This window comes from Ipomoea triloba, chromosome 14 (assembly GCF_003576645.1).
Source record: "Ipomoea triloba cultivar NCNSP0323 chromosome 14, ASM357664v1".
NCBI lineage: Eukaryota > Viridiplantae > Streptophyta > Magnoliopsida > Solanales > Convolvulaceae > Ipomoea > Ipomoea triloba.
In genome coordinates this window covers 14,931,221-14,939,478 of record NC_044929.1, presented here as the reverse complement: position 1 = coordinate 14,939,478, position 8,258 = coordinate 14,931,221, and positions in this window count along the sequence as shown.

The window sequence follows — 8,258 nt, the reverse complement described above, 5'->3', positions numbered from 1 at the left end:
GGGGGGGGGGGGGGGGGGGGGGGGGGGGGGGGGGGGCTGATTTTTGTGATTGGTTTGCTAATGCCATGGATTCTCTTTCACATGAACAGCTGGTTGTGGTGGTGGCAGTCCTATACCATCTCTGGAAGGCACGCAACATGGCTGTTTGGGATGGGTGTTTACCTCCGCCACGAAAATTATGGATTATGGCAAATGCGGCGATCCGTGCTTGGGATGACGTACACTGCCGGCAACCGACGCTCGCTGCTACTGCCGCACAAACGGAGTCGGCTGTCGCTTCACCAGTGCTCGGAGACACCCCCCTGCCACGCTGTTTCTTTGACGCTGGATTTCAACCTTCGTCAAGGAGGGCGATTGTGGGGGCCATCCTATTCTCGGCTCAAGGTGCGTTCATGGCGGCGTTCAATGGACCTCTGAATTAGTTGCTTGTAAGGAGGTTCTATCTTGGATTCGAGATCGTGGGCTCGCCTCGGTAGCTCTTCACACGGATTGCACTGTTCTTCAACGTTTATTATCTTCTGAACAATCTGATATTCATTCTTATGTCGCTTTCTCGTTAAATGCCTCGAAGGCTATTCTTTCATCATTTACTCACTTTTCGATTAGTGTGGTACCAAGGTCTGCGAACCAAGGTGCGCACTCGCTTGCTTCTTTGGCCTTTTCACAGGCAAATTCTTTGTTTTGGGATACTATCCCGCCAGACTTGCTTTCGGCTTTAATTTAATATAGCTTGCTGGCTTGGTTTTCAAAAAAAAAAAAAAAAAAAAAAAAATATATATATATATATATATATATATATAGAGTAGAGTTCAGGTGTGGTCACGCCTTCCCATGCGATTTACACCCCTTAGTGTTAAGAAACACATCACTTAATGTTAAGAAATTCACTATACAAATATGCACTATTAAGTACACATCACCAAAAAACACACCACTATTTATAAAAAATACACCACACAGTGTTAAGAAATGCACAATTAGAAACAAGGGAGTTATGAGATGTTTTTATGCATTTTCATTGTGGTGAGTTTCTTAACATTGAGTGGTGTAAACCGCAACGACCGCACGGGAAGGCGCGACCACATTTGAATAGAAATAGAAATAGAATTAGAAATATATATATATATATATATATATATATATATATATATATATATATATATATATATATATATATATAGGTGGAAGAAAGTCGAGGAAGCATTCTCGAAAGAAGTCAGGAAAAAGAAGCAGTTGGATTCGGAAAATAACTTTCCCCCAAAAAAGGGAAGTCATTTTCCAGAAAAAACAAGTTATTTTCCCTTTGACTGAAAATGATTTTTCGTTGACTTCAATTTTTCATCATCTCCCAAACACGGGAAACCTGAAAAATGATTTCCAAAAATTATTTATTATTGACTCTATTACAATGTAGTATCTGTTCATAACTACTTTCTCAACCAAATGAAGCACAAAGAGCTATATCGCCTCCACTGATGCTCAAACCCATCCCCGCCCATGTGGGAGTGCAACCGGGTGCCACTAGACCACAAGATCTTTGACCTTTACAATACGGAGTATTTATTTAGAATACTCCGTTACAATTTACACTGTATTATACTTCACTCTTTCATATTTAGAATACGGAGTACTTATTTTCTCACACTTTCTGTTTCTCATTGCAATAGAAAAATAATATTGAGGCTTAAGACATAGTTCAACTGAACTAATAATTTGAAATAAAGTTCATAAATTTTGATTTTTTTTGGCTTTATTGTGGGCACAATACAAACACGATAAACTAAACACAAAAAAACGAGTTGTTAAGATTAACGAGTTAAAATTATGAACGCGAACATGATTTTTAAATGAGTTGATACAATGGACAAGTTTAGTTAACATGGAGCATTATTAGGTGGACTATAGTCCACACAGCTATGTGGATCATGAATAAAAAAGTATATTATTTGTGCACATAAATTACATTATTTGAATAGTACTCAAAAAAAGTACATTATTTGAATGCTAAAATTACATTATTTTGTACACTACCAAATAAGATACATTCAGTACACAAAGAATACACTTTTTGTATATCAAAAATGTATCTTATATTAAGAGAAATTACATTATTTGAATATTAAAAATACATTATTTTATATAATGTACATTTAGTACACAAATAATGTACTTTTAGTATATTAAAAATGTATTTTGTTTATGGTTCACATAATACATGTTTTGAGTCTACATGTGATGCGTACACGGATTGCTTCCCGCAATAAGTGCACACTCAAGGAATCACTCAAGAACCTTTCGTGTCCAAAAGAGGATCTTACCTTGTAGACTCTTGGATTTTGAGATCCCAACTCTACAAATGTCTCACCAAACTAACAAATAATACTCTCAACCCTTAGATTATTAAGCAAGGCTAAGAATTAGAGTATTAGGAATCTAGCACTAGAATTAAGATACAAAAATAAAATTAGCTATATAATATGAGTAATAGTATTCTTTTTGGGTTTTTGGATATGTGTGTGAATATAAAGAACAAGATAAGGGGATAAACTAGCTTCTCACTAGCCTACCAAGATTGAATGCTTCTCACAAACAACCTAAACTTCAATGCACTTCTCATGCAAAGAAAAGAGAGAAATTTCACTCAAATTGAATTCTTACAAAGTGTTGTCAAACCATTGGGTTTATGGGGTATTTATAGGGAAAATAAGGTATTAAATATTCTAGGTCACTAATTATCCCACCCAAAATAAAAAATTACAACTTTGTAAAAGTAACTCCCACCCAAAATTAAAAATACAAAATAATTTCCCACCCAAAATTAAAAATACAACATTTTGCAAAAGTAATTTCCACCCAAATAAAAAATACAATTCTTGCAAAGTAGTTTCCCACCTAAAAAAAATACATCTTGCAAATAATTTCACACCGGGGAATTTGATCTGATATTGAAGTCTGAATTGTTTTCCTTGATTGAAATATTGTTACCGGGCGACTCGAGACTTTCAATGGATCATTTATTGGTTACATTTGGGTTGCATCAACATGACATGATGACTATGTTTGACAAACCTAGCTGAAAAGGTAGTTGAAGGCTGAAAAGTAGCTAAAAGCTGAAATGTTATAAGTTAGAAGTTGAAAATCGAAGACCGGTTTAGGCTAGCTGTTAAGCTTAAAAGTGTTTGGCAAAATAACTTTTTTGATAAGCTGATAAATATAAAAAGACTAAAAAGGACATCTTTCTAAAATTTAAATAGTTTTAAAATTAAATATGTTTGTTTACATATTAACATAAAGTTTGAAACTATTAGTATAATCATGATCTAGCATCCCATAATGAAGTAGATAGCAATATTTTTTGCGAATCTCCTCCATCTCAATAGTAATAATAACAATGATGATGATGATGATGATGATAAAAGAGAAGAGTTGTGGATATAGGAGAAGAGAAAATGGTTTAATTGGAAGGGGTAAATGATGTCATTTATTCAAAATAATAAGCATAAAGATGGAAAAAAAAGTTAGGAAGTTGCATTTTAAAATAAGCTCTTATTTTAAACTACTAGCTTATGAAAACATTACCAAACAGAACTTATAGCTTATTAGTAACTTAAAATAAGTTATAAGCTCCTAAATAAGATCTGTCAAACAGAGCCGATAACCCGTTAGACATGTTAATATAATTTTCTTTTTAAAAAATAAAACTTTAGAAAAAAACCTTTTTCTAAATTAAATCTACAGTTAAATCAACAAGATAGTAAAGATATTTAAATCATAACATACCATGATCAAATAATATTTAAAAAATTATAATAATGCTATCATTAACGGGTTAATCATGTTGATCCATTATATTAAGACAAGAATTTTAGTGAGTTAAACTGTTAATGACTCATAACACGTTAAGGGTAATAATGCAAAATTTTGGTTATTCACCTTCCCAAATGAACTCAATGTATTATGTTTATCAACTCAATGTATTAAGTTTATGAACTCAATTTTCCATCTCAACGACAAGCTAATTTTTACATTATTACTCTTAAATTTAATGTTTACTAATTAAATATTTAACTGGATGACCAAATTTGTAACAAAATCAATATTCAATGGACTATTTATGGTCAAATTGAAAATCGAGTATGAAAATTGGTAAATATCAATAGTCAATAATCATTTATTATCCAATTGAAAGTTGATAATAAAAATTGATTAATATCAATAGTCAATGAATCATTCATGTAATCCGTTCCTAAATGATAAGTGCTCATTTGTCTATATTTTTCTCCCTTTCACTAAGCTATTTTTCTTATAGATCATTCCAAATTCAAAGAGATTGGGACTAATTTGTGGTTATTTTGCAAGGATTTTGGTTTGGAAAGCATTAGAAGCAAAGATGATGATTTTCATGCATTTTGGATGCATTTGGAGTCAATGAGAGCCAAGGAGAAACTATGGAGATGGGTGCAACAACACTTCCAAGGGAGCCTAAGAGTTGTATTTTCAATGGTATTGGTCATTTAGGCAAACTAAAACAAAAGAGAAGCAAAAGGTCAAGATGTTGAAATTTCTGCACGTCGACATCTTAGTGATTGGATGATATCTCGACCTATAAATATCCAAATTGAGTTATTCTTATGTCATTGGAACAAAGATTCAAAGGGCTACAACTATCATGAAGACATTAAAGCTTAAAAAGGGAGCCAAATGGGTCAAAATCGTCCAAACTTACAGATTCCGTCCAAATCTGACACTGTTAGGTATTTTGACCATATCTCAGCCTAGGAATGTCAAATTGAGGTGATTCTTGCGCCATTTGAAAGCCAACTTTAAGGGCTACAACGTTTTTGAAGACCATAAATGCTAATGAAGTATATTTGAGGGTGAAAAATAGCTTAGAAGTCAAAGCAGTTGCACAGAATTTTGAAAAATGTACTGTAAATCACTCAAAGTCATATGGCCATGCATATGGTCGTATGAGAGGCCGTTTGTCACCTGCTCTGTTATTATTTAAGCTCGTTTTGAGCATTTTGAACTCGGTTTTGACCCATGGTTGAACCCTAAACACTCCCATTCACTTTCTTTCATATTTTTAGGTTAGATTAGGCTTAGATCTATGTATTTTAACACTTTTGGAGCTTGTAATCTTGGATTTGAAGATTGGATTTCAAGATTCTTCCACCCATTTCAATAGAGAAGCTTTATTTCCCTTATCTCTTTTCTTTATCAAGATTTATGTTTATTACTTGTGCTTTTGTGTTATTTATGCTATTTAATCCTGAGTAGTTAGTTTATGGGCTTGAGTTAGGGTTGTATTATCTATTTTGATGCTTAAGTTTTAATTATTGTGAAAAAGGGGAAGAAACCCACCTAGGGTTCTTGAGTTTGAATTGGGTTTATTTCTATCTTTCAATGATTAGTGTACAATGATTGTTGTTTGTCTTTGGAAAGTCTTCCATTACAATGGGAATTAGATGGGAGACTTGAGCCAACCTAATCTCAAACCCATTTTCTCTTCTATGGAAATAGGGGTAGATTTGGGGCTTAAATAGCATTTGTTCTTCAAGAACTTGGGTTGATTCACCATGAGAATGGGGCAACCTTTGTTCTAATCCTTATGGAAACTTGGATTTATTAGTGCTAGCCTCTAGAACCTAGGGTTAATGTTCTTCCCCCAAACTTAAGGGTTAAAGCATCTAGATGGTAATGCCCCTAACTTGAGTCCTATTTCTTTATTTTGCACTCATCTATTGTTTATATGTGTTTGTTCTACCTCGTTGTCATTTGCTTAGCTTCTTATTGATTTCCTTGTGCTAGTGCTTAGTTTTGTGATTGCATATTGCGTGCCATAACCCCCAATCCTCAGCGGAACGACATTTCACACCTGTACACTCACCATCACTCATTTTTGCTACACCTTTAATTTCAACACTGGTTTGAAATTAACCAAGGAGATATATGTAATTATGTCAAGTCCAAATAGAGATTAGAAATTGCAAGAATATGAATTGGAATCATAGTAATATAAACCATGGAGATACATACATTCACCTATTCTAGAAGGTCTTTGCTTGGATAGCTTTCTTGAAGAGGTAAACCCATGCCCATCAAAACCTATTTTCCACTCCTATTGTGATGTATTTATCTTTTGTGTTTCCCTGAGCTTATTTTGGTGAATATTCTATGAAGTGTGTCTTGATTCTTGATGGTTTCTTGTGTTAGAAATGTGTCATTCCTTGTATTCTTGAATCCTTGTTGATAGAGATGTGTATTGCTTTGAAATTGTGAGATTTTGATGTATATTTTGCTCTCTGATGTTGAAGTTTGTTGTTTCTGCTTCGTTTTCTATTTTGGCTTAAATGGACTGGGTCACGGGTCTAGGTAGCTCGTAAACCAGGTTCGCTAGTTCACTTTGGGGTTGAGTGGCAGGGTTGAGGAACCCACCACTCTCTACATTCTCCTTCACGGGATTGAGCGGTGGGTCCTCCGACCCCGTCACCTGAGCTCGCTAGTTCAGTTATGTTATTGTTCCAGTTTTGCCTATTTTTGTTCTAGTGTGTTTTGATCTATCTTTTGTTCTAGTCTGAGCTATTGTAGTGTCTTGTGAATTCTTCATCTTCTATTATGGAGTACTATTCATTCACGAAACCCTATCCTCACATCTATATATTAAATGTATTAAAACCTATGTCTTGACTCCTATATTAACATTTATGAGTGTTCAAAAACCCATTTCTTATTTGTACAAATATCTTTGAACCTAGTATGATATTTAGGAAATCTATTCTTTGGCATGAGTATGAACTATTACCTTTTCGATCTATATGTATACGTAACTAGAATTCTATGTATTCTTTGATTTGAGGATATGCCTTTTTGAAACAAATTTCTTTTGAGGTTATTCTGCTGATTTAGACAGTGTGAGGACTTAATTGTGACTCTATTGTATTGGTATGAGATTGGCGAGCTTATGGGCTCTGTTTGCAATGGATCTAATAGTGTTGAAAGCTTTAGACAGACTGGTGGCGTAGAACCCAGTCAACTATTGTGAATTGATCCGGTAGTATTTGAGAGCTACTGGGTTGCCATTTTGATTGATTTGGGCAACCTGGCAGAAACGTATCCCAGGTTGTCAAAGCTAGTAACTAACCCGTTGGGCTTGGAATCCCAATAAGGGGTGCGCACACTTGAAGTTCTAGATCTATTTCTATTGGTTACTTGTGATATGATATTGATGTTGATTGATAATCCCTCCACACTTGTTCCATGCTTGACTTTGGTTTGATATGAATACCTCTGTTGTATATTACTATGCTATTCCTATTGTTATTGGAAAATGAGATTTTGAATCCTATGTATGAAAATGATATGATTTGGAAATAATGTGTGGAAGTATGATGTGGCATGTCCCTCCTTTGTATATCTATATCTATGAATATCTCTGATTGAGCCTTTGACTATGAAACTCCCATGTTTATACTGTTGTTATCTCTCTTCGTACTATCTTTCTCATTATGAGTTAAAGTGGGTATTATGGTCATATGTTCCTTTGAAGTGAGTTTGGTTTCAAAGTATTCTATGAAAGTGAGTCCCTGTTCTTGAATCTACTGTTCTTGAATCTACTATTCTTGATTGTATGTAAGTCTTTTTGAAAACCTTCTTGTAGAGTTGGTTAGATGGTATGTATATATATAAAAGTTGCAAAACCTATTTTGACTATCAAAGTATATGTATATAGTTTTACATGTTTACATGTTGGAGTGGGATTTTACTTAGCATTGTTCGCTAATGTCTTGAACTATGTTTTCAGGTTTAGAATAGAGGTAATCAGGAAAGCGCAATATAGTTTCAGATGTGTAACCATACTCTATGCCTTAGAGTTTGGATTTGTGTTAGTTTTTGGATTGTGAACTTAGATATTCGCCTTAGCATTTGGGTTGTAATAGTGACCTAAGTGTGGTGTGAAACCCCTGATTAGTTTGGTTTTTAGCTTTTGCATTTTCAAATAATTCAGCATTTGAACTTTATTCCTTTATCTCTCCCTTTTATTCTCAATATTTCTGTTTTAGAATTTCGGGTGTTACAGTATGGCGGAGGTTGTTTGGCAAGAAAGATCACAAGGTGACACTGGCTAAGATATGTGACAAAATGAGGACATATGTCAATAGTGGCATTTAGTTTAAACCAATAGCATCCAAATCATTTTAACTTGTCTTCCTTCACAAAGTAGCAAAACCAGCAGCAACAACAAAAATCTGAAATAT